This window comes from Citrus clementina, unplaced genomic scaffold, assembly GCF_000493195.1.
Source record: "Citrus clementina cultivar Clemenules unplaced genomic scaffold, Citrus_clementina_v1.0 scaffold_9, whole genome shotgun sequence".
NCBI lineage: Eukaryota > Viridiplantae > Streptophyta > Magnoliopsida > Sapindales > Rutaceae > Citrus > Citrus x clementina.
In genome coordinates, this window is record NW_006261964.1 from 5,833,576 (window position 1) to 5,860,106 (window position 26,531).

Below are 26,531 nucleotides of genomic sequence, written 5' to 3' on the forward strand. Positions count from 1 at the left end.
TTCTCTCAATGTCTCTGAGTTGGCGTTCTAAACCCTCAACATAAGCTACTAACTCTGGTGGTTGTAGAGCCCAAATGCGTTGTGTTTTACAAAATTGAATCTGCTTTTTGAGATGAGTTTTGACACGTTGAAGTGGTTTAAGAATGTTCAGGAGGAACGGTCTAAGTATGGTACTCATGATTAACAATGATAAGAAAAAAAAAACTTAATGGAAAAACAAACACACTTATGCAAAAATAATTTCAATTAACAAATAAAAAGAAAGAAAGAAAAATCAAATCAACGAAAAGAAAAAAAATCAATTCAAATCTGGTGGGTCACTTAAATTTATTTCGGTGTCTTCTCCATGTGTTTGGTACTCTAAATATGGCTTTAATCTTTGACCATTGACTTTAAACGTGACACCGTTCTTTGGGTCTTTAATTTCAATTGCCCCATGTGGAAAAACAGTATGAACAATAAATGGACCAGACCAACGAGAGCGTAACTTACCTGGAAATAGGTGCAAGCGAGAATTGAACAAAAGCACTTTCTGACCTGGAGTGAAAGATTTTCTCATAATGTGCTTGTCATGAAAGACTTTCATTCGTTGCTTGTAAATCTTGGCATTTTCGTATGCATCATTGCGAATTTCTTCAAGTTCTGCCAGTTGTAATCTTCTTTCTGAGCTGGCATGCTGCATATCAAAGTTGAACTTCTTGATGGCCCAATATGCACGATGTTCGAGTTCCACAGGTAGGTGGCAAGCTTTTCCATACACTAGCCTGTAGGGTGACATCCCAATCGGGGTCTTGAAAGCCGTTCTATATGCCCATAATGCATCATCAAGTCTTAATGACCAATCTTTTCTGTCTGGCCTCACCGTCTTTTCTAATATGTGCTTTATTTCTCGATTGGATATCTCAACTTGGCCACTGGTTTGCGGATGATACGGGGTTGCCACTTTGTGTGTGATTGAATACTTTGTCAAAAGTGCTTTGAATGCTTTGTTACAAAAGTGGGCACCACCATCACTGATTATTGCTCGAGGGAATCCAAAGCGTGAGACAATGTTGTTTTTCAAAAATCCTATCACCACCTTGTGATCATTGGTTCTACATGGAATTGCTTCTACCCATTTTGAGACGTAGTCAACACCAACCAATATGTATTGATGGCCAAAAGAAGGGGGAAAGGGTCCCATGAAGTCGATACCCCATACGTCAAAAATCTCAACCACTAAAATTGGATTTAGTGGCATCATGTTCCTTCGTGTAATGCTCCCCATTCGTTGACACCTATCACATGAAGAACAAAAAGTGTAAGCGTCTCGAAATAGTGTTGGCCAATAGAAACCACATTGTAAAACTTTAGTCGCTGTTTTCTTAGCACTGAAATGGCCTCCACAAGCTTGTTCATGGCAGAATGAAAGGATATTCTGAATTTCATTTTCTGGGACACATCGTCTAACAATTTGGTCTGCACAATACTTGAACAAATACGGGTCATCCCAAAAGAAATTCTTTATTTCCGCAAAGAATTTGATCTTGTCTTGCTTGGTCCAATGCTCTGGAAGTTTACCTGTAACAAGATAATTAACTATATCAGCATACCAAGGTAATACTTCCACACTAATTAATTGTTCATCTGGAAATGACTCATTTAATATTAATGGCTCTGTAATTGTGTCAAAGTGAAGACGAGAGAGATGGTCCGCCACAACATTTTCTGACCCTTTCTTATCTTTGAATTCCAAGTCAAATTCCTGCAAAAGTAACACCCAACGAATTAGTCTAGCTTTTGCATCTTTCTTTGTGAGAAGATATTTAAGAGCAGCATGATCTGTGAACACAATTATTTTACAACCAATGAGATAAGATCGAAATTTTTCCAATGCAAACACTACTGCTAGCATTTCTTTTTCAGTAGTTGAATAGTTCAACTGTGCATCATTCAATGTCATACTAGCATAGTAAATAACATGAGGAATTCGATCAACTCTTTGTCCTAAAACTGCTCCTACTGCATAATCAGATGCATCACACATAAGCTCAAATGGTAAGCTCCAGTTTGGGGCCTGAATGATGGGTGATGATGTCAACAATTGCTTTAATTTTTCAAAAGCCATAAGACATGAATCATTAAAGATAAAAGGTACATCCTTAGCAAGTAAATTGCATAAGGGTCTAGAAACTTTGCTAAAATCTTTAATGAAACGTCTATAGAAACCAGCATGCCCAAGGAAAGATCTTACTTCTCTGACTGTTTTAGGTGGAGGGAGATTAGAAATGAGATCCACCTTGGCTTTGTCAACCTCAATACCTTTGCTCGAAATGATGTGACCGAGAACAATACCTTGTTTTACCATAAAATGACATTTCTCCCAATTTAAGACCAAGTTCTTCTCGACACATCTCTGCAAAACTAGCGTTAGATGATGTAAACATTGATCAAACGAGTCACCAAAGACAGAAAAGTCATCCATAAAGACTTCAAGGAATCGTTCAACCATATCAGAAAAAATGCTCAACATACATCGTTGAAATGTAACAGGTGCATTACATAATCCAAATGGCATTCTCCTATATGCAAATGTGCCAAAAGGGCAAGTGAAAGTAGTTTTCTCTTGATCTTTTGGTGCTATGGGGATCTGATTATATCCTGAGTAGCCATCTAGAAAGCAATAAAATTCATGACCTGCTAATCTATCAAGCATTTGATCAATAAATGGTAAAGGAAAATGGTCTTTACGTGTGACAGAATTCAATTTTCTATAATCAATGCATACACGCCATCCTGTAGTCACTCTAGTGGGTATCAATTCATTATCAGCATTGGTAACTACTGTGACTCCTGACTTTTTAGGGACAACTTGTACAGGACTGACCCATGAACTATCAGAAATTGGGTAAATGATACCTGCATCTAATAGCTTAAGGACCTCAGTTCTAACAACTTCTTTCATGTTAGGATTTAACCGACGTTGCATCTCCCTAGTAGATTTAGCATTTTCATCAAGGTGAATGTAATGCATGCAGTCTACTGGATTTATACCTTTGATGTCTGTTATGGTCCATCCTAATGCTCCTTTGTGCTCTTTTAAAAAATCCAACAACTTACCTTTTTGTTCGTCATTGAGGGATGATGAGATGATTACCGGTAGAGTACTTTCTTCTCCCAAAAATGCATATTCCAATGTGTTGGGTAATGGTTTGAGCTCGAGTTTCGGTGGTGATTCTGATGATGGGATGAGTTTCTTCTCTGATGGTGCTAGTTGTTCAACTCTTGACTTCCATTTATTAGTGTCCATAGATGGTGCTGAGTCAAGCAGGGCGTTGACCTCATCAACCGATCTGTCAATATCAAAATCAAAACCAAAGTGAGTTAAACATGTTTGTAAAGGATCATCACTAAGGTTTGAAAGAAAAGTGTCATCAACTAATGCTTCGATTAAATCCACATCAACAATTCCATCATCTGCACTGTGAGGTTGTTTGGCAATGTTGAAGATGTTCAGCTCCATAGTCATGTTGCCGAAAGACAACTGCATATTTCCAGTCCTGCATTGAATGTGAGCATCTGCAGTTGCCAAGAAAGGTCGGCCTAGAATAATGGGAATGTGCTTCCTTGAATCCTGTATTGGTTGAGTGTCAATTACAATGAAATCAACAGGAAAATAAAACTTGTCTACCTGGATAAGCACGTCCTCCACAATACCACGAGGTATTTTCGTGGACCGATCTGCAAGTTGTAACACCACTGGAGTTGGGTGTAATTCTCCCAGTCCAAGTTTCACAAACACAGAGTAAGGCAATAAATTTACACTAGCTCCTAAATCCAACAAAGCATTCTCAATTGTGTGGTTCCCTATACTACATGAGATAGTGGGGGAGCCTGGGTCTTTGCATTTTAAAGGAATTTTATGTTGGAGTATAGAACTAACGTTTTCTGTTAAAAATGCCTTCTTTTGAACATGCATGTTTCTCTTTTTAGTACACAAATCTTTAAGAAACTTGGCATAAGATGGAACTTGCTTTATAGCATCAAGTAAAGGGATGTTAACACTTACCTGTTTGAAGATTTCGAGAATCTCACCTGTAGATTTTCCCTTTTTTCCTTTCGCTAACCTCTGAGGAAATGGAGCTTTAGGAACGTATTCTCGTGGGTTGGCTTCTTCTCTCTCCTCCGGTGGTGAGTCCTCAACGTTCACAGGTACAATTTGATTTTCCTTTGTCACCGGCATCTCCACTTTGTTGTCGATTTCTTTTCCTTTTCGCAAGGTCATTATTGCTTTGACCTCTCCATGCTGCTGTGGTGAACTGGTACTCGCTTCATGCACTCCTTTAGGATTAGGCACTGGTTGACTTGGAAATTTTCCTTTCTCAACAGTCATTGCCAAGGTCTGAACTGAAGAAGCGAGTTGTCCCACCATCTTCTCGAGGCTTGAAACTGATTGAGCTTGTGAGTTGAAGCCCGCTCTCAATTCATTTCGTAGTCCATCAATGGTGCGGTTCTGTTGCTCAATCGTGGAGTGAGTAACATTCTTGAAATTTTGGAATGCATCCTCCCATGGTCTGGGTTGAGAGTAGTTCTGATTCTGATTGAATGGTCTAAATGGGGGCTGAGAGGCTTGAGGAACTTGAGGAATTTGTTGCATTGGTGGAGCTGGAGCTGCTGGTCCATTCTGTTGGAATCCTTGAGACCATGAAAAATTGGGGTGGTCTCTCCATCCAGGGTTATATGTGTTGGAGTATGGGTTGTAATTTGATGGCTTTCTCATTACACCTATGGCATTGGCTTGATCTGAGTATGAGTCATGGTCATGTGGTTCTGTTGATTTAGCAGTTGATAACGATGCTATTTGTCGAGCAAGACCTTCAACCATCTCCTTGACTTCTTTGATTCCCGAAGTTGACTCGCCAATTTGAACCTCATTTACTCCCTTAATTCTTCTAGTATTCCTGATTGATCGACTCCGTTGTTGGGAATTATCCGCTTGTCGCTGGAAGAATTCCCAAATCTCTGATGCACTTTTTGACATTAGCTCTCCTCCACTTGTTGCCATTAGTCATTCTTGCACATTCGGCAATAATCCCTCCAAAAAGTATTGGCATTGGTGCCATTTCTCGTACCCATGATGTGGACACTTCAAGAGTAGCCCATTAAATCGCTCCCATGTTTCGAAAAATTGCTCATCTTCTCTCTGGGTAAACTCCGAGATTTCCCTGCAAATAGCATTGGTTTTATGCACTGGGAAATATTTATTCAAAAATTTTGTTACCATTTGTTCCCATGATGAGATGCTATTAGCAGGTAAAGTATTTAACCATGAACGAGCTCTATCCTTTAAAGAAAATGGGAATAATCTGAGTTTAACATCATCGTCTGAAAAATTTTCATATTTAAATGTTTGACAAATAGCATGAAAATCATTCAAATGATTATATGGGTCCTCATTTTCTAGGCCATAGAATGTGGGGAGACAATTTAGCACACTAGGTTTTAATTCAAAGCTCCTAGCAGCTACATTTGGGTATCTTATACATGATGTGCTCAAATTTGCTAAAGGACTGAAATAATCTTTAAATGGCCTCTCCTGTGGTTGCAAATCCATTTTATTTTTTACTTGTTTGTGTGTGCGAAGTGTTTTCTCAAGTTCAAGGTCTATAGGTTCAAGATTGGGTAATAATGACCTTCGACCATGCATGCAAAACAAATAAAATAAAAATAAAGATGGGAACAAAACAAATAAAAATAAAGAAGAGGGAAAAATTACGATACTAACCTTATTGCGCTATTACAACCTTTCTATAAAAATACACAAAAATAAATACGTGAAATAAATTAACTAAAAATAAATTATTAAAAAAAATTACAAAGAAAAATAAATTAAAAATTAAATTACAGAATTTTAAAGAAGAGAAAAATAAAAGAAATACTAACTTTTAAATGTAGATTCACTCTTTTTTTTTCTTTTTTTTTTAATAATAAAAAAAAATACAAGAAAATAAATAAAAGAAATTATTCACAAAAATTAATTCTATGAATTAAAATTACTTACCTCCCCGGCAACGGCGCCAAAAACTTGTTGTGCAAATTTTAATGTACTCGCAAGCGCACGAATCTATTGTAGTATAGATCTATGGTGACGAGTGTCGATCCCACGAGGAGGTGGATTTTAATTGTGTAGAATTAATTTTGTAAATGGGTTGTTGGATTTATGGTGGAAATGATTTGGTATATGCTAAAACTTAAATTAAAATGGCGAGAATAAATTCTAAAATTGGAATTGCAATGGCGAGAATAAATTGAAGATAATTCTATTGAAATGACGTACTTGGGTATCTGGATCCGTATCAACATGCATCATGGGCTAAATATTCCTTATTAATGCCAATTAAATCATGAGGGGGGAATCCACACCTCATGAACCACGCTCTAATCAATATGGTGCTAAGGGCTTATCGTGCCAAATAATAATAACCTTGTACTAGAGGGCCGGTGTAACCAAGGCGGTACTAGACAAGATTAGTATTATTTGTCGACGAGAAGTCAAAACATCCACAAAAACTAGAGGGGAAGAGAAAATAAATTTACCAAATTAAGCCCATGACACATGTTGAGACTTCACCTTCAACCCAAGCTTGAAAGAAAATTAGCCACTCATAATTGAACTAGGGGCAAAATGGAAATTTATTAAAATACGAAGAAAATACAAGATGGAGAGGGAATTACAGAAAATGGATCCCAAAAATGGATTCAGAGATATCAAATTAGGGGGGGAGGCCCCCTTTTTATAGCTACATGGAGTAAATCATGGCCATCGGATTAAAAACAGTTTGGACGCTCAGGATTGCGCCACGTCATCAGTCAACAGTCCACGGTTTGACCACGCGGATGAACAGTAACACGGTTTGACCCGACTTTGAACAGTAACGCGGTTTGACCCGGATGAACAGTAACGCGGTTTGGTTGAAACTAATCCTGTGTGATGCATGCACCGTACGTGAGATTTTTCGTCCACTGATATACTGCCACGTCACCATCAACAGTACATAAGAATTTTAGCCCAACAGGATTGTGACACCTCATCAGTCAATGCCACGTCATCAATCCGTCTATGTGAACAGTAACGTATACAGTACTGTGTACGTGAATAGTACCGTACATGTGAATAGTGTCATTTTTCCTTTTATGGTCCTCCTAAGGTTTTCGACCGTCCTGAGTTCAAAAGTGATGTCCGTTTTGCCGTCTGATCTCTCCTTTATTTTGAAATGACTATAATGCCCCTAGAATACATAAATTACTTAATTAAAATAAAACACACGTAATTAAATCATAAGAATGTTAAATACATAAAAGTAAGGGTTGTTAGTAAGACTTGAAATGTAAAATGACGGTTTTCTCCTTTATAAATATGCATTTTCTAACACTCAACACAGTTACAGCAGGTACCACCTCAAGATCTTGTAGGAACTTGCGGAGCCATACAGCTTCTTTTGCAGCTTCGGATGCCGCCACATATTCAGCTTTAGTTGTGGAGTCTGCGATACAAGATTGTTTCACACTCCTCCAACTAATAGCTCCACTTCCCAATGTAAACACACAGCCGGAAGTTGATTTTCTGGAATCCTTATTTGACATAAAGTCAGAATCAGTATAACCCACTGGAATGAATTCATCACCAGAATACACAAGCATATAATTTTGAGTTCTTTTCAGATACTTCATTATATGCTTGACCGCAGTCCAGTGTTCAAATCCAAGATTAGATTGATATCTACTAACCATCCCTACCGCAAAACAGATGTCTGGCCTAGTGCAAAGCATGGCATACATAAGACTTCCCACAGATTCTGCATAGGGAACTCGTCTCATTCTTTCTATTTCTTCAGATGTTTTAGGTGATTGATCCTTAGATAATGTAATTTCATGTCTGAATGGTAATAAACCAGTCTTGCAATTTTCCATGCTAAATCTAGCCAATATCTTATCGATATAGACCGCTTGAGATAAGGCTAAAGTTTTATTCTTCTTATCTCGTAGTAACTTGATACCAAAAATATAACTTGCCTCTCCCAAGTCTTTTATATCAAATTATTTTGCTAACCAACTCTTTATTGTAGTCAATACTCATATATCGTTTCCAATTAGGAGAATATCGTCTACATAAAGAATTAGGAAGTATACATATTTTTCTTGAATTTTCTTGTACACACATGGTTCATTAATGTTCTGAATGAATCCAAACGATTTAATCGCTTGATCAAATCTGATGTTCCATGACCGGGATGCTTGTTTTAATCCATAAATGGATCTCTGCAACTTACATATCATGTGTTCTTGGCCTTTTTGTATAAATCCATCTAGTTGCTGCATGTAGATGTTTTCTTCAAGATGCCCGTTAAGAAAGGCAGTCTTGACATCTATTTGCCAAATTTCATAATCTAGCACTGCAGCAATGGAGAGCAGAATCCTGATGGATTTAAGCATAGCAACCAGAGAAAATGTTTCCTCATAATCGATTCCCTCTTTCTGAGTAAACCTTTTGGCTACTAATCTTACTTTAAATGTTTCCACCCTTCCGTCTACTCCTCTTTTTCTCTTATAGATCCATTTGCACCCTATAGATTTTACCCCATTTGGTGCCTCTACAAGTTCCCAGACTTTATTAGAATACATAGATTTCATTTCTTGATTCATGGCCTTTTTCCAAAACTCAACATCCCTATCTATTAGAGCTTCGTTGTAACTAGTGGGATCTTGTACATGTTCATCTGAGATAGCTGTATAGGTTTCTCCCAAAAGCATGTATCTCGCAGGTAACCTAGTTACCCTCCCACTACGACGAGGTTCTAAATGTGATGGTTGTTCAGGGTTAATCCTGTGTTGATCATCTGGTTGTTGCTGTTCTTTCTGTTCTGTAACAAACATTGAAAGCTGAGCATCAACCTGATCACTTGACAGTTCTTCAAGTATTACCTTACTCTTAGGTTTGAAGTTATTCATATAGTCTTCCTCAAGAGAAGTAAAATGTGTGCTCACTATCACTTTCCTATCTTGAGGACTATAAAATAAACCTTCCATTGTTCCTTTGGGATACCCCACAAACATACAAACCTCAGAACGTGAATCTATTTTGTCTGCCTTTGATTTCAGCACATGTACTGGTGATCCCTAAATACGGACATGTCGTAAACTTGGTTTGCGAGCTGACCATAATTCTATTGGGGGTTTAGGCACTAACTTGGATGGAACTAAGTTCAAGAGGTAAACTGCAGTTTCCAATCCTAGTCCCCAAAAAGAGATTAGTAATTACGAATAACTAAGCATAGATCTCATCATATCCAAAATAGTTCTATTTCTTCTTTCAGCTACCCCATTTTGTTGTGGTGTTCCCGGGTTAGTCAACTGAGATATAATCTCATTTTCAACCAGATATTCTTTGAAATCTCCTGAGAGAAACTCACCACCTTGATCAGATCGAAGTTTCTTTATGTTCTTATCTAATTGCTTTTCTGTCTCAGCCATATACTCTTTGAATTTCTCAAAAGCTTCAGACTTGTGACGCATCAGATAAACATAACCGTATCTTGAGTAATCATCAGTGAAAGTGATGAAATACTCATAACCTCCTCGAGCTTGTACATTGATTAGTCCACATACATCTGTATGTACCAATTTAAGTGGTACTGTTGCACGTACTCCTTTGGCCGAGAATGGCCTTTTGGTCATTTTTCCTTCTAAACAGGATTCACAGAGTGGCAATGATTCATTTTCTAACGGACCCAAGAGCCCATTTTTTATCATTCTCTGTATCCTATTTTGGTTTATATGACCCAAGCGTAAATGCCAGAGGTAACATTGGTTAGAAGAAATATTTCTTTTCTTAGATAAATGTGTATGCTCATCATTATTGATCATTGTGTCATGCATAGAATAGATCATAGGACTTAAATGATATAAATTATCTTCTAATGTACCAGAACAAATAAGTCTCTTATTATGAAAAATAGAAACAGAGGATCTAAAATTTACAGTGTACCCTTGCTTTGACAAACAAGCTACTGAAATTAAATTCCTCTTAATGTCTAGAACATAAAGACAATTATTCAAAACTAAAGTCTCATTATTAAAAGATAATAAAACATATCTTGTCTTCACTGCTGACACGAACTGTCTTGTACCTAACTGCAGCTTGACGTTTCCTTTACTTATTTTCCTGGTTTCCTGAAACCAATAAAGTGAATTACAAATATAAATAGTTGCTCCTGAATCCAACACCCAAGTGTCAATAAGATTTTGAACTAAACAGGCCTCAATTACAAAAAGATTTCCCATACCTGATTTCACAATCTTAGGACAATCCTTTTTCCAGTGACCTTTCTGTCCACACTTGAAGCATTTGCCTTTCGGCTTGCCATCTTGCTTGGTAGACAGTCTCTTTTTCCCAGCTTTCTTCTTTCTTTTGCCTTTCGGCTTAGGCCCATAAGATGAACTTTTTTTAGTAATATTTATGCTTCCTAGAGATTTCTCAGCACGATAGATCTCTTCAGTAGAATGGAGTTCGTTCATCAATTCAGTTAAGGTCATGTTTCTTTTGTTCATGTTATAATTGACCTTAAACTCTTTGAATGTTTCTGGCAGAGATTCTAGCACCATGTCAATCTTTGAGTTATCATCGATTTGTGCTTCCTGAATCTCAGCCTCATTCAAATAGTCCATCATTTTGAGGACATGATCACGAACTCTTGTGCCTTCCCCATTTTACTCTTCATAATTCCTTTCAGCGCTGCTTGTCTCGCAGAGCGAGTACTCTGCCCGAACATCTGTTGGAGACTATCCATTATTTCAGTGGCAGTCTCCAAGTTCTGATGTTTGGTCTACAGAATATTAGAAATTGAGGCTAAACTATAGCACTTTGCCATTTTATTGGCCTTTTGCCATTTCTCATAAAGCCTCCTCTGATTTCTATGAGCATCATCCGCTGGAACTAGGGGGCATGGCTGGGTTAAGACATATTTATAATTTTCAATAGTCAGGACAATGAATAAATTTCTTTTCCAATCTATATAGTTCTCTCCAGTGAGTTTGTTTTGACTCAGAATAATAGTAAGTGGACTTAGGGAAGACATTTTCTGAAAAATAAAACATCCATGCATAAATAATTTGAAATAATATTCACAATAAATGACAAAAATGCATAAAACTATAAATGCATTTTAATTTATTGTAATGATAATCTAGTTCCGCTTTGACAAGCTATCCGGTGGGGAAGTCATGTCTATACTTACTAGACCTAATTACCCATTGGATTATTTACTTTCATATAGAGACATGATAAATAATTATCGTTATCCTTTTGGGCCTAAATTTATTAACAGAGCTTCGTTGGGAAGGTTAATAATAAATTTTAGTTGAATGTATAACCATTATTTCAATCTAGATATTTTTCATATCAATAGTCACTGTTGGGGTGAACAATCGATTAAAAAATATTTCAATTTTATCTTTGAAGAAGTTCATCAAATAAAATATCTAATATATATACCCTCCGAAGGGAGCATCACCGTATCATGAAGTCGAGGTATATGTATAATTTTATTATTGAACTAACAATGGAGCCCGTGGGAAAATTATCTTGAATTTTCCCTCTCCCACTCTATATTTTAAAATTGGTTTTTCCTTTTTAAAACATACATATTGTTAATTGCATGCTTCCTATAATATTATCTAGATGATATCAAATATTATTAAGCATATGCAAATTTCAAACAATATAATGAAATTCATTATTAATGAATGACATGTATCATTATGCATAGAGTGGCACTACCTATTCTATATGACATGTTATCATGGCATGTTATCATCCAAAACATAACATTTAGAAAAACAATTAAATAATCTTAATTCATGGCTTTCCTAATAATGAAAAATAAATTAACTCTAAGCCTAATCTTCATTGGGCTTCTTGTCAATGTCCATCTTCCATAAGCTTGTTTTTGTTAATGGACTAGGGAAAATTGAGCTTTTAAATTTATAATTGGTCCAATTTTAATTTTGAAAGGAAATAAATAAATAATTAATTTTTTTATTAAAATAAAACTTTTGGACCAAAAATAAATTTAATGTATTTAATTTTATCTATGCATTTTTAATCCATTAAGCCCAATTGAAATTGGGCCTAAAACTAGGATTCATTAAATCCAAAACTATTTTTAGATTTAAATGCAAAAAATTAAAAAAATTTCTGCCCAAATGAAAAATTATGGAACCATAGGGACCTCCATGATAAAAACCATGAAACCCTAAATCCATATTTTTCTTCCTCTCTTCCCCAACTGGCATCTCCAAAAAGCACCAGCTGTTGTTCCCGGTCAACCGCTGCTGTTCAGAGACGCCAGTCGGTCTCCGACACATCTCTGACGAGGAGCCATCGCCGATACGCCGGAAACAAGCCAACCCTGCGCGAGCTGCTTGCTGGAACGCACGCTGCTTCTGCGCGCGCTGTTGGCAGCGTGTGCTGTTAGCTGCGTGCACTGCCAGCATGCGCTTGCAGCGTGTACCGCTCGTTGGCTGCAGCGAGTGAGCTGGTCGGTGGTCGATGTCGAAATTTCCGGCCTCCGTTGCTTACAGCTCGTTTTCCAGTGATGATTCTTCAGTGATTTACAAATTTTCAACGCAAGTTTTGGCTTACAAAATTTCAATTACATTAAAATAATTCAAGAGGGAAACATGGTGATAATAAACCGCCCCTCTTGTTACAAATCCAAACGAAAAATACAGTAGAACATCTAACTATGAATTAAGACAAACCATAAACATGCTTTATTCATATATTAAACAAATAATATATATCTGAATAAAATGTGCCACTCTAATACATAAATTTCAAGATTAATTTCATACGAAATTCTTATATATTAATATGAGGCTGCTCTAATACCAATTGTTGGGAAAAAATCAGGTTTTTAAAATTTTATAAAACCTTTTAAGGACCGCTCTCATATAATATATAGGAATACATAATCCAGAAATCGTACCTTGAAAATCTGAATTGGCTTTTTCCACTGAAGTGATTTAGGATCCTAGATCACGATCCGCCACCACCACTCCTGTTAGATCATGATCCGCCACCACCACTCCTGTTAGATCATGATCCGCCACCACCACTCCTGTTAGATCACGATCCGTCACCACCACGCTTGTTAGATCACGAACTGTCACCAATGATCTTCTAGGTTATGACTCAGGTTCGATCTGCACTTGACGTGTGGGCGCCTTTATCACTACCAAAGCAACTAGCACGAGAAAATTTTTCTCTCAACAATAGAGAGAAAAATCTTTTTCTCTGATCTGTATAAAGTGGCTACCCCCTTTTTTTTAGAGAAAATAAGCCTTTTATATCACCCTTTAGTGAAAATCCTAGGCTCCAAATAATTAAAAGTAAAACCCACATTATTTGCTTTTTCAATAGGGGACCCATATTGTAAAATAACATAAGGCCCCTTACACAAAAGCTAATTAAATGGAGCCTCCCACTAAATGAAATATTTCAGCTTTTGACCCAAATAGCTAGTTATCTTACTTATTAGTCCAGTAGTGGTGCAGTCAAATAAATGAGCTAACCCGGGAATTATTTGGGAACATACAATAGTGGCTACAATAATTAGGCCTGTAATTAAACTAGCCCAATTATTTAATTCTAAATCTACTCTACTAAAAGATTGGAACTGACTTCCATAATTGTATGCTCGAATAATAATTCGTCCCAAGCCACATTGATTTCTTTACTGCACAATCCTTTGTACCACATCGTTAATTAAATTGATATCTCAACTGTCCAATCAATTTAATAACATCTTATTCCTTGATCCTTATTGATTTTCTCTAATGATCATTTTCAACATACTAAATATGTTGACACACTCTGGCCAGAGAATTCTATGATCAAGTGCCGAAAACCTATCAAAAGATGTGTTGTACAAATTCTATATTGTTAATCCATAACTCCAATACTCATAATTGCTCCCACCAAGATACCAGGTGATCTTGACCACAAAGATGTGTCGTGCCCATTGGTAACTCAAATGGAATAACAATTACAATCATGAAATCATAATTAACTTAAGATTAAGATTACAGTAAAATCAACGCCTATGAGATTTAATAAGTCTGACAGTTATTACAAAGTTAATTAAATCTCATATATGATCCTGTTCAATGTAGTCGTACTACATCAATAAATTCATACATGCTTAAGACAAATCATTCAATGAATTTATTACAGTCTATATCTAAATAAAGTGCCCAACTTTATTTATTAATTGCGAACTAAATTTATTTAATCATAAGATAATTTGTATTTATGTCTTCTGTGAATCTACATGGTGATCACATAAATACATATAATATGATTAAATGGACTTTAATACAAATATTAATGCAATTAAGATATTTGAATAAAATACCTCATTTATTTTATTAATCAGAAAAATTATTTATTACAATTAAATAAACACATATACTTTTAAAGAGCATATTTTCCAAACAACAAATACATTGAATCAAGCGAAATCTATGCTTGGCTGGAAAGGGGAAAGGAAGGAAAACTCACTACCCACCCACAAGTCTTGTCAGCAAGTTGCTTTGTTTTAGGTTATTTGACTACTGGAAAATTGTTTCCAATTTTTTCCCAAGAATATTCGCTTGGCTTTCTTTTCTACCTTTGGTATACGTAAAGATGGCCAATGGGCCGGGCGGCACGTGGCACGGCACGGCACGAGCACGTTTCGGTGAGGCACGAGGCACGGCACGGCACGCACGTGGGCCGTGCCGGGCCTAGAATTTTAGGCACGCGGGCCTTAAAGCACGGCACGATTAGAGATGGGTCAAAGCACGGCACGCGAAAAAGCACATAATAAGCACGGTTCATTAGTGGGCTAGCACGCGGCCCGTGAGCCATTAATAGCACGTGGGCCAAAATATATCTAAGTAAATTTTTTTAACAAAAAGTAAATATAAAATGTTATGAAATTAAAGTACAATATCTTGAAATTAAATGTTTTAATATATTTTTTAGCATAGACTTTTAAAAATTAATTTAAATCATTAAATCTTAGTTTAAATAAATATTCTAATCTTTTATATTTATAATTTATTAAATGAATAAGTAAATATCATGATTTTAATAAATAAAATTATAAATATCATAATTTTATTTATGATATTTATTAAATGAATAATGTTATTTATGATATTTAATTTTATTTATGATATTTATTTAATTATTTATTTATGTTTATAATTTATTAAATGAATAAGTAAATAATTAAATATCATGATTTTAATAAATAAGGTTATAAATATCATAAATTTATAAATTATAAATAAAAAATAAATTTTTTTACAAAATTAATAATAAAATATTTTTCATATGAAATATTTTTCATATTAATATTAAATCATAACTTAGTTAATATTTAATAGAGATATGTTTCATTTGTGAATGAAATATTTTTCATTTTATACACAAGAAAAATTATGATAAATTAAAATTTACATTTTCATTAAATGAAATTAAAGTACAATTATAATATTAGTAATTCAAATAAAATTAGGTGCAATTTGCATCACTACAGTTAACAATACATCCCAACTAGGTTGGCATCTACTGAACCATCTATCATTTGCAAATTTACAACATTCTCACTAATAAAAATTGTTTTAAAAAGTTACAAGAAAAAAAAATCTCTAGTCTTTGGAAGTGGCTTCAATGTTCAGTACTCTACATAATCTGGATCCACTTCATCTTGATCAGCATTCAAACTCTCAATTTGTTTAATTAAAGCATTTTGCCAATCTTGTTGCACTCGGCGTTCAGCATCTTCCCAATCTTTCAAACACAACAAAGAGTCTAATGTCTCTGATGACAATCTTGACCTATGTTCATCTAAAAATTAATTATTATAATGATTATTCGAGGATTGTATTTTTAATTTTAATTAATTATTATTATGATCTATGGAATTAAATTTAATTAAATTTATGTATTGTTGTGTTATGAATTATGATTGATTATTGTGAAATAAAATATATAGTTGTGAAATTGTAATAATCAAATAATAAAATGTTAATTGCTCTCTTAATAAAAATTAATATGATTATGATTGTGAATATTATTATTATTATTATTATGTTGGTGGGCTTAAAAAAGCACGTCAGGCACGTGGGCTTGAATAAAACACGCTAGGCACGTGGGCTTTTTTAGGCACGCTAAAAAAAAAAAAGTTGGTGGGCTTTTTTTGGGCACGGCCCACGGCACGGCACAAGCACGGCATGAGAGGGCTCGTGCCGTGGGCCGTGCCGGGCTCAACTGAAAAAAATGTAGGCACGGCACGGCACGACCCACCAATTTGGTGGGCTGTGCCGTGCCGGCCCATGAGCCCTTGTGGGCCAACACTTGGTGGGCTGGCACGGCCCATTGGCCATAGTTAGGTATACGCAATCTTTGAACTAACCCACGGCTTTTTTGTGCAACTGATCTAGTTCTCATTTAATTTGCTATTATCCAAGTTGACTTTTACCGTAAGTGCATTTAGTACATTTTATTACATTATACTGCATTAGTTATATTACAATATAGTATATTGTATTAGAATGCATTACATTAATGATGTCTTCACTTATCAAATTAGGGAATTAAAATCTAAAATCGGAATCATTAACAACATTTACCTCACAAATGATGAGCAAGAATCAAAATTAAATTGGTCAGACCCACATTTAAACGAGTTTGGAAAATGGAAAACTAATTTCTCAAGGGGGGTTGGAAATCATTCTTGCATTCCCATGAGCGGCAATACTATCCTCATTAACATTTTGATATTTCGAAAATAGACTCCCTATAAATATAAATAAATAAATAAAATAAAATAAGAATTCACAGCCAAACACATCGCGATCCAATAGCAGCCAAATGGATGATGGCAAAATCAAGGACCGTCATTGTCGTCGCTGGTCGTCGGCTGTGGAGTAGTACCTGATTGCTAGTTTTGTCTCCGTTTGGACCATTTTCGAGTAGCAGTAGCAACCGACTGCAATCCAGCAACAATAGTTGTCACTGATGATGTTGTCAATGATGTCGACGACGATGATGATATCGCAATCCAGCAGCAACAACTGGTCTGATTTCAATTTGTTGTTGTCATTGTTGATGTTGATTTTGATTATTATTATTTTGAAATGGATTATTATCATTACTATTAATATATTAATGATAAAAAATACTATAATTTATTAATGTTAATAATAATAAATTTATTATTATTATTACTATTTTTTAATAATAATAGTCATAATAATTAAACTCTAAAATAATAATTGTGACAATAGTTAATTAAAGACTTTTTAGTAATTTATAATAGTCTAATTCATTCCGATTTTGATTCCAAAATAAAGTAAACACATTAATGATAATACAATTTATTCCAATTTTGATTCCTATAGTTAAAGTAAATGATTTATTTTGACTCTCATTTCTCATTTTGATTTCAGCTCATTATGATTCTAGTTCATTCCAATTTTCATTTAGTAAATACAGCATAAGTTGTAATGTAATATTATATTTGATGTAAAATAGACTATATTATATGAGATAATATTATTTTATATTAATGTTATAATTAAATTAATGTTATTTACATTTGTTAGTATTTTCGGATTTATTATTAATTTTTAAATTAAGGATTAAAAAATTGTTCTTATATATTAATTTTTATAATATAAAAATTATTTAATAACACACTATTATTAAATAGTAAAATATTAAGTTATATTATTAATATTATTATGTTATAATATAATATATTTCAATATCTAAGTTATTATAATATAGTATAATTTAACATTATTTTATAAAAATATAATACTATATAATTACATAATATAAATTATATTATATTATAAAACAATATAATATTAAATTATAAATTTATTTTATTTTTTAAATAATAAATAATTAAATAAAATTAAAATAATTTTTACATATTTAAAGTAAAATAACTAAAAATGATTTTATGTAATGAAATTAAAACAATGTATTATCATTTTTTATTGAATATTTAGGTTATTACTCTCTTATATTATTTTTTAAATTAAGTTTTTAAATAAATGTAAATTAGTATTTAATAAATTTAAATTTATTATAATTTATTAAATAATAAAAGTTACATGATTATGTTCAAAATATAAACAATATTTTAACGCAATACAACATAAATCTTACTTTCATGGGTTTATTTTATACATATTTCGTTGTATTAGCCATCTTTTAATGAAGTGTAATACATCCAAAAATTACTGTCAAACATAGGTTAACATAAGAACAATATTTTGATAAAATGTAATACACTGTAATAGAAACTGCCAAGTGCACCCCATGTAAATAATGGAATTACTATAATAACTCCTCTTTAGGTGATATTTGAATTTGAATTTTTTATTTTTCGATATTAGAGGTAAATGATATCAAGAATCACATCATTCATGGTTCACAACAATACATACAATAAATAAATGAGTCACACAAGTGAGCTTAAATTACTACCAAATAGAGGATAAAATTAAAAGACCACAGGGGGTAGGGAACTACCTTCAACTTTAGGCCAAAATGAAGCTTAAATCACTGTCCTATTATGACCTCTCCCAATTTCACAATTTTGGATGTTTCTTTTAGCTCACGGCTTCTCCTTCTCCTGCAATTCACGATTTAATTAGTCTCTTCCTCATCCACTAATTTCACAATTGTTTTCATTCAATTAATTTTTTGACTTTAGACAGTAGAAATTTATCAATCCAATACACCACATACCTAAATCTTAGTAAATAGAATTACTTTTTATCTACTCTTTGTAATGTGTATATGATGAACACATAAATGTATTTATGTATTCCATATAAATACATAGATATACATTAATTCATTAGATGATATGATGGTTAATGAACAATTTTCAACATTTAAGATAAAATCTGATAAGATATTGTTTAAAAAGTGTAAAACTATTGTACAGGAAATACACGACTACAAGCAATAAGTTATCCATTTGCTCGCGTCCGCACGTGCACGTTGTGATCTGCTAAAGTAAAAATAACGGGGGAAAGGATCATGGGGGGAATTTTTAATAAATTAATCGAGTATTTAGATAATCATATAATTAAGAGAGAATCACTTTTTATTTGCTCAAAAAAAGCACTTCTGTGTATTAGAAAAACCATCAACGTACTATCCAGAAAAATGCCTTAAAGATATCTTTCTGGAATAGATTTTAACTTGTTTTGTAAGAAGCCACATCAATCCTCATATCCGAACAAAGACCCACAAAGATAATGCAAGAGCAAGTTATATTGTTGTTGACTTTTCTAATCTTTATAATTCAAAAGCAGATAAATATACATCAAGATTTAAAAACAAAAAAATTTACATATACTAAAATAAAATCCAAAAAAAGGGAGCTTTTGAATTACCTCCTATAATTTTTATGGCAACTTTGTAATGCTTGTATTTGACACTATACTTTCTCCATGTTGTGTTATCAAAACCTAACCTCACAATATTTAAATCAGTTTTCAAAATACTTCTAATATTTTGACCTTCACAAGTACTTTACAAGTTTTTTAAGTTAAATTTATTTTTTATAGTCTTAAGATAAAGTCAGCAAAACTCAAATTAACTTTTTAGTTCTCTATCCATCCAAGATTCGAATGTAGGTGGTGCCCTTAAAAAAAAATTCATGAAAAACTCATATATGATTTTGGTTTTCTACGAGCAAAGCACATACGGGTACAATATCTGCAGAAAATCCATACTAAAGAGAACTCAGAAGATGTTTTGAGGAAGCCAATCAATGCTAACAAGTTTGTATGAAGTAGATCCTCATGTGGCCTAGCAGAGACATAAGCAATATAACAATGACAAAGCAGAAAGAATGGTATGAAGATATTATTGGTTCTCAATCAAATCTCCATGTGGAAGAATATGAAAGTCAGTACTGAATTTAGTGCTTCAATTATCAAAGTCAGCATCGAAATCAATGCTTAAATTTGGTGCATTCAGTGTCGCATTATTTGATTTTGTGAAGCCGGCAATTGTGGAATTTTTTAAGTGGTTATAAAGGGAACCTCTCATTTGAAAGCTTGGCATCTCGATTCAGAGCATTAATCCATTTTTGAGAGAGAGAGCCGAGGGTTTAAGAGATTTGAGAGCTTAAAATTATAAAGCTCTTGAGAGTTTAAGTGAATGAGAGTAATTGGTGTATTGCGGTCCTGGGTTATGAGACAATATTTCAATACTTGTATAATCTACATCATTAGTAAAATATTTCATTCTATCTCCACCGGTGGATATAAGCGAAAGGTCAAACCAAATAATTTTGGTATCCTATTTGTGTGCTTATTCTTTATTTTTTTTCCAATTTTCATTTTAGTTATGTTCCAATTTTCATTTTAGTTATGGTCTTGCTTTACCAATCAATTTTTAATATAATATTCTACAACTACGCAGACTAGGAGAAAAAAACATCTAAATTAATAATGAAACAAATGTCATGTCTATCCGTACCTGTGAAAGACTAATCATTTTTAGTTCATTAGCAGGTTTTCACAAACATGATGAATCAAAGCACTGAGTAACAACAAGATTGACCCATATGATCAAGCTGACAGAGTTAAATGCTCCAGGGAACAATCACCAGCAAATAGATACAACCAGATCATCAGGCAATCTTTACAGATTGCAACTACCATAATATGCTCAAATCATTTGCGTACACATTAGCATAAAATTTTGGATTGAATCAAATTTAACATGACATCAAAGCCTTTTACCAACATGCCGTCTCATCCTTTTAAAACATAGAATATATTAAATTCAAACATAGAGCAAAATGATCTTTATTTAAATCCAGCTAACAAGCTTATGAATTTAATAGCACCTTGCCTTTAATGCCTTTACTTTTTAATTCTATCAAAGTTGGTTACTCTTCTATTTTAAATGTTACTGCACCGACAACTAATGAAAGTTATTATCACCTCATTCACATCTCCCCCAGCTGAAGGGCGCTTTGAAAGTGAGGTATTGTAGTTTTTAAATTGTAGTTGTTGTGGTGTAAAAGTTGATGGTGTTTGGTAAATTTTAATAGTTATAGAGTGAAAGTTATGAATCTTTGTAATAACTAATTTTCAGTAACATTATTTTTAATTGTTAAGTAATCAAATTATTTTTCATACTTTGAATTATTATATTAACATATGATTACGTTTACTACTTTGACAAATGAAATTACTATTTAATTAATCAAATTAATTTTTCTACATAAGTTATAATAAATAGTTTTTAAAACAAAATAATTAAAAAATGAAAATAAAGAAATTCTAATTTCACACATTGATTGAAGAAATAAAACTATACCAAATATGTCTAATAAAGATTGTACAACATAACACAATGAAATTAAAATGTAATTAATTACAAAATCCTTATAAACATTTCCCCATTGCCATACCTGGATTAAACTTGTAGCAATGCTATCTCTCAAGATTATTATATCTTGAGCTGTGTTATCAACTATATCATAACTTTTTTCATGAGATGCAATATTGCTTAAATGTTCACTAACAGTATGACTTCGCTTGTCCATTGTTTCATCAAAATTTTCATGATTTTATAAATATCTTATGATGTAATTATGTAAGGTCATGGTAGCAATAACTATCTTCACTTGCTTCATGAATGTGTAGCTTGGCATATTTCATAATATCTTTCATGTATTCTTCCAAACCCCAAAGTATGCTCGATAACACTTCTTAAGAAAGAGTACTTGCAGTTGAACAATTCTTTATGACCCAAAAAGGGACGTCCCATTTATAGTATTACATGGGTTGATGTCCCTTTTTGGATCAATGAAACTGTCGATGAAGGAATCGTGTTGATGAGAACATTAAAATGGATATTTAGGGTTTGTTTTGTAGAAAAAATCGATTTGAAATTAGGTTAAAAACCAAGGAGTATAAAATTGAAATTAAATAACATGTAAGGGTAACTTAGCAATTTAATACACAATAGAGAGAAAAAAACTTCGAAACTGTCAAAATTCAACTACAAGGTGTAACCAAACACCTTAGCTGCTTAGCAGTTGCGCTTTGACAGCCCAATTGCTGCATATTACCCTTAAATGCACAATAACTCAATGCTTCCTTTGCACACCTAAAATATGGGGAAAAAAAATCATTCCTAAAACCCCAAAAATAAATAGCTTACTATTTCATTTTCGCAAACTTCTATATCTCATGTCATTTTCAATACGTAAACAATGCAATCTATATCTTAGTCATCCTAAAAGCTGAGGAGTGATGAATTTGCTAATTGAAGTGGTCAAAACACTCCCACGAACCGAACTCATCACCATGCCTAATGTGTTTGAATTTATTATTGTATGCTTTTGTTTCAATGAATGATAAATCCATTTTTTATTGTTAGGGCCCGTTTGGGATTACTTTTAGGAGACTTCAAAATGATTTCAAAAATCTTAACGTTAATTTTAGTATTTGGTATAAAAAAATCAAAATCACTTTGATCCAAATCAGCCCCTCGTGCAACAAATTTTGAAAAACAAGAAAGGAGTAGCCTTTATATTCTAATTTTAAGAATTAATTTTATCCTTTAATACAATTCCATAAATATTCTTAAAATTATTACCTAAACTCCAAATTATCCTTGTTCAAATTGAAAAAAAAATTATGTTTTAATAAATTTTTATTATAATTCATCAATATCAATTTATTAATGTCAAATTTTTGGTCGAATTACTATTAAATCTGTTTCACTATATTATAAATTTAATTATCAATTGTTTTAAGATAAAAAATAAAAAATAAAATCAATATACTATAAATTTTATTTTTAGTAAAACTTATTATAATACACAATTAAAAATATTATATGTACATGTTTTTATATGTATAAGTAAATTTTATCCTACATTATATACATTTTAGTCATTTGTTTTCTTTCAGCAGTTTAACAGTAAAATTTATCAAACGTCCATAACTGCTTTCAAAACTCACAGTACTTCTGAAAATAAAATTTACCAAACATTTAATTGATTCTCTTCACCATTGATTATTTCTACAACACAACTAATAACAATTATTTTAAAAGCTATAACATTCCCAAACTAGCCCTAATACATTTTCATAAAATTATATTTTTACTATGAATGTCTTCTTGTTTTCACTTTCTTAATGAATTTTCTATATGTAATAGTTTTCTAGTTCGGAATTTTAAAATGAAAGAAATTATGGGAAAACTTTAAAATGTGAGGTTTAATAGTATTATGAAATTAAGTTTTAAAACTGCATGGTTTTAAAATTTTCTACATTTTCCCGCACTTTAAAATCTTAAATTGAAAAAATTTCCATATATCGACTACATCTTTCTTTTTTTTTTCCAAAAAACGAAAGTACTATGATTTGATTCCAAATAACCATGAACCCCGCTAATAAATGGCTGCAATTACTGTAACTTGATCCAAGGAGAAAATATGTGGGCGATGAGTACCAAAAATAAATTAATAATCTAAGGCTAAATATTCCGATAACATGGGAACAATTATATGTATGGTAGCTTTCTGAATTTCTCTATAATGTTGTATGTGTGTTTACAATATTGATAATGGGTTTATTATAGACTCTTAGATTTGTGTATTTTAATCTTAATCATTGATTTAATATAATAGATAAATAGATAATTAACTAAAAGAGAGTAGGTAACTTACAAGTTGTAGGTAAATATTAGTTTTTAATTTTAAATTAGATCCTTCCCATGGATTTACAATACTGAAATTCAATTATGCTTGGGAGACTTCGTTTCCATCCAAGTCAATTTCTTCCCAAATTTTATGTTCTTGAAGAGTTCTACAATAAGAGCTTTTTTACGGTTGCTAGTATATAATAAGAGTATCTCCATTTTAAAAAAGGGAGATACTCTTATTTCCATTTCAATTGGTTATTGAAGAATATAAAAGGGAGCAAGAGATACACAACTATTGAATTAATAACGTTAAAAATAAAAAAGCGTACTATACTACTCTATATCAATGCATAGCACTTAAGAAAATGGTACTATGTAAATGTAATTACTACAACTTTAATGTCAAATACAAAACAAAATATATAATAACCCTTTTTAATAGCTAATGGTAACTTTGTTTTACAAAATGCTATTATAGAATGACAATTGGCCAAATTTATAAAAAAAAAATGCTAGGTGATTTTTCTTGTAGTTAGAACTTATATATATATATATATATATATATATATATATATATATATATATATATATATATATATATATATATATATATATATATATATATATATATGATATTTTATATAGTAGTCCAATTCCAACAATTGCATATAATTTTTATAAGCTAATGACACATACCACATGCTAAAATTTAAGGCTTATTATTTATATTTCATCATAAGATACACACACACACACATACTTGAACGGATAGATGTTTAGAACAAAAAATCTCACAATAGAGATTATATCTATTCACATGCTTTCACAATAGATTGTAAAATTGGTTGATTATATGACAATCAAATTATCTTATAGCACTAAGGATTTGATCTAAGTACCACTTTAGCAATTTCGAGTTTAGCATTCAGTTTTCATCATATGTTGCCATTCTTTCGTGATTGGCTTGAAATTACCACTTATTAAAGCTACGAAACACCAATAATGAATGGTACATGACATATAGGATAAAATAAACTATAAAGTCTAATTAAAAATTCTTGTGAATATCAATTTTGTATATATGTGTTCATATACTTTAGCTAATTTCAAGTTATTAAATAGAATATATTATTTAAGTTAAATGTGAGAATACTTCAAGGTATAGGGGTGGCTAGTGAAATTGCCCAGACTTAAGCCAACTCCATTATCCAAGACAGCTATCATAAGAATTTTGAATATTTTAGGGGAAATTTGTAACCTACCCCCAAATTAATTGACATTTTGCACCGCGCACCCAAAAAAAATGACGTGTTGCACCGCGCCCCCAATTCCGTTAGTTTTTCGGTTATTATTAGCAGAATGGTGTGAAATTTAATGAAATGACGAAAATACCCATTTTTTAAATTCAAACACTTAAGCTGCAAAAGACCATTTTTTTATTGTGTTAATTGACGTTATTATCCCTGTATGAAGGCTTTGCACATTGTTGATGAGGCTAGTGATAGACATTTATTTAAATGGCCAAGTAAATATGGATTATTTACATTGCCACGTGGCAGCACATGAATGAAGCAACATTCAACTTAAGTGAATGCTGAAGCCTCGATCCAACGGCTATATATGTTTCCAACGGTCAAATTAAGCACCCAAATATATAGAGATTCAAGACACACACCCTCACAACCAGCCCCCATCAACATTCAACACACACACCCTCACAACCAGCCTCCATCAACATTCAACAATAAACATCAGCAGTAACTTCATACCTTCAACTTTCACCCAATGCAAGCTTAAAACATCAGCAACAATAACAGCATACCACATTCAACAATTAAGCATAACACTTTCAGTTGTGACTCCATTCTTTGTACATATCATAAACATTACAAGGAATAATCCATAGAAAAATAAGAGAAGAGATGTCCAGTTCGAGGAGTGCATCAAGTTCATCAACCCACCCAACATCACGGAGGAATTTAATCAATGGGGGCATTATCAAGTTTCACAACAAAATATGCTACTGTCAACGCAGAGCAGCAATCAAAATTTCAGAATCTATACCAAATCCCAATAGATTATACTACTGTTGTCCTAATGACCATGGATGTGGTTTTTTTAGATGGTGGGAGCCAACTAAAGAGGAGGCTGGAGAAATTCAAGCAAGATCACACCTATTTGAAGAACAAGCAAATCCATACATGGTCGAAGAAGCTGTTCACAACAGCCATAGTTTTAGTGGCAAATTAGACATCGACGCCTTTCATCATAGGTTTACCAACATTGAAACCATACTTCATCAACTGAAAAAGTATCAATTCACAACCATATTGATGCTACTAGTTTTGTTGTTTGTAATACATTATAATGCAAGTTATAATAGTGTAGAATGATTGATTGTAACAAAAAAGCAAGCCATATATTAACTGTAATATCTGATCTGATTTGAGCATTCTAATATAAATTACTGTTTGATTCTCAAACAAACACTGGCAGCAGCCTATACATTCTAATTAGAACCTCTATGGTTACATACATTTGAAACCAAAAAACAAAATGAATTGTTGGTCTAATCCTTAATACTTGTATATGAGTCTTATGCCCAACAACTTACAAAATGCCACGAACCTTTCACAACTTATATACTACTTATCACAAAATGCACACTACAGCTCCAATTTCATGTAAAAAATAGAGCAAGTCAAAATACAAGCCTGTTGATCTTCATGTCGGTCGGGTG

General features: G+C 32.8%; 1 pseudogene; it reads right to left on the minus strand.

The window, feature by feature from the left end:
• Positions 1–26,531, minus strand: part of LOC112098836 — a 94,502-nt pseudogene that overhangs the window by 35,825 nt on the left and 32,146 nt on the right.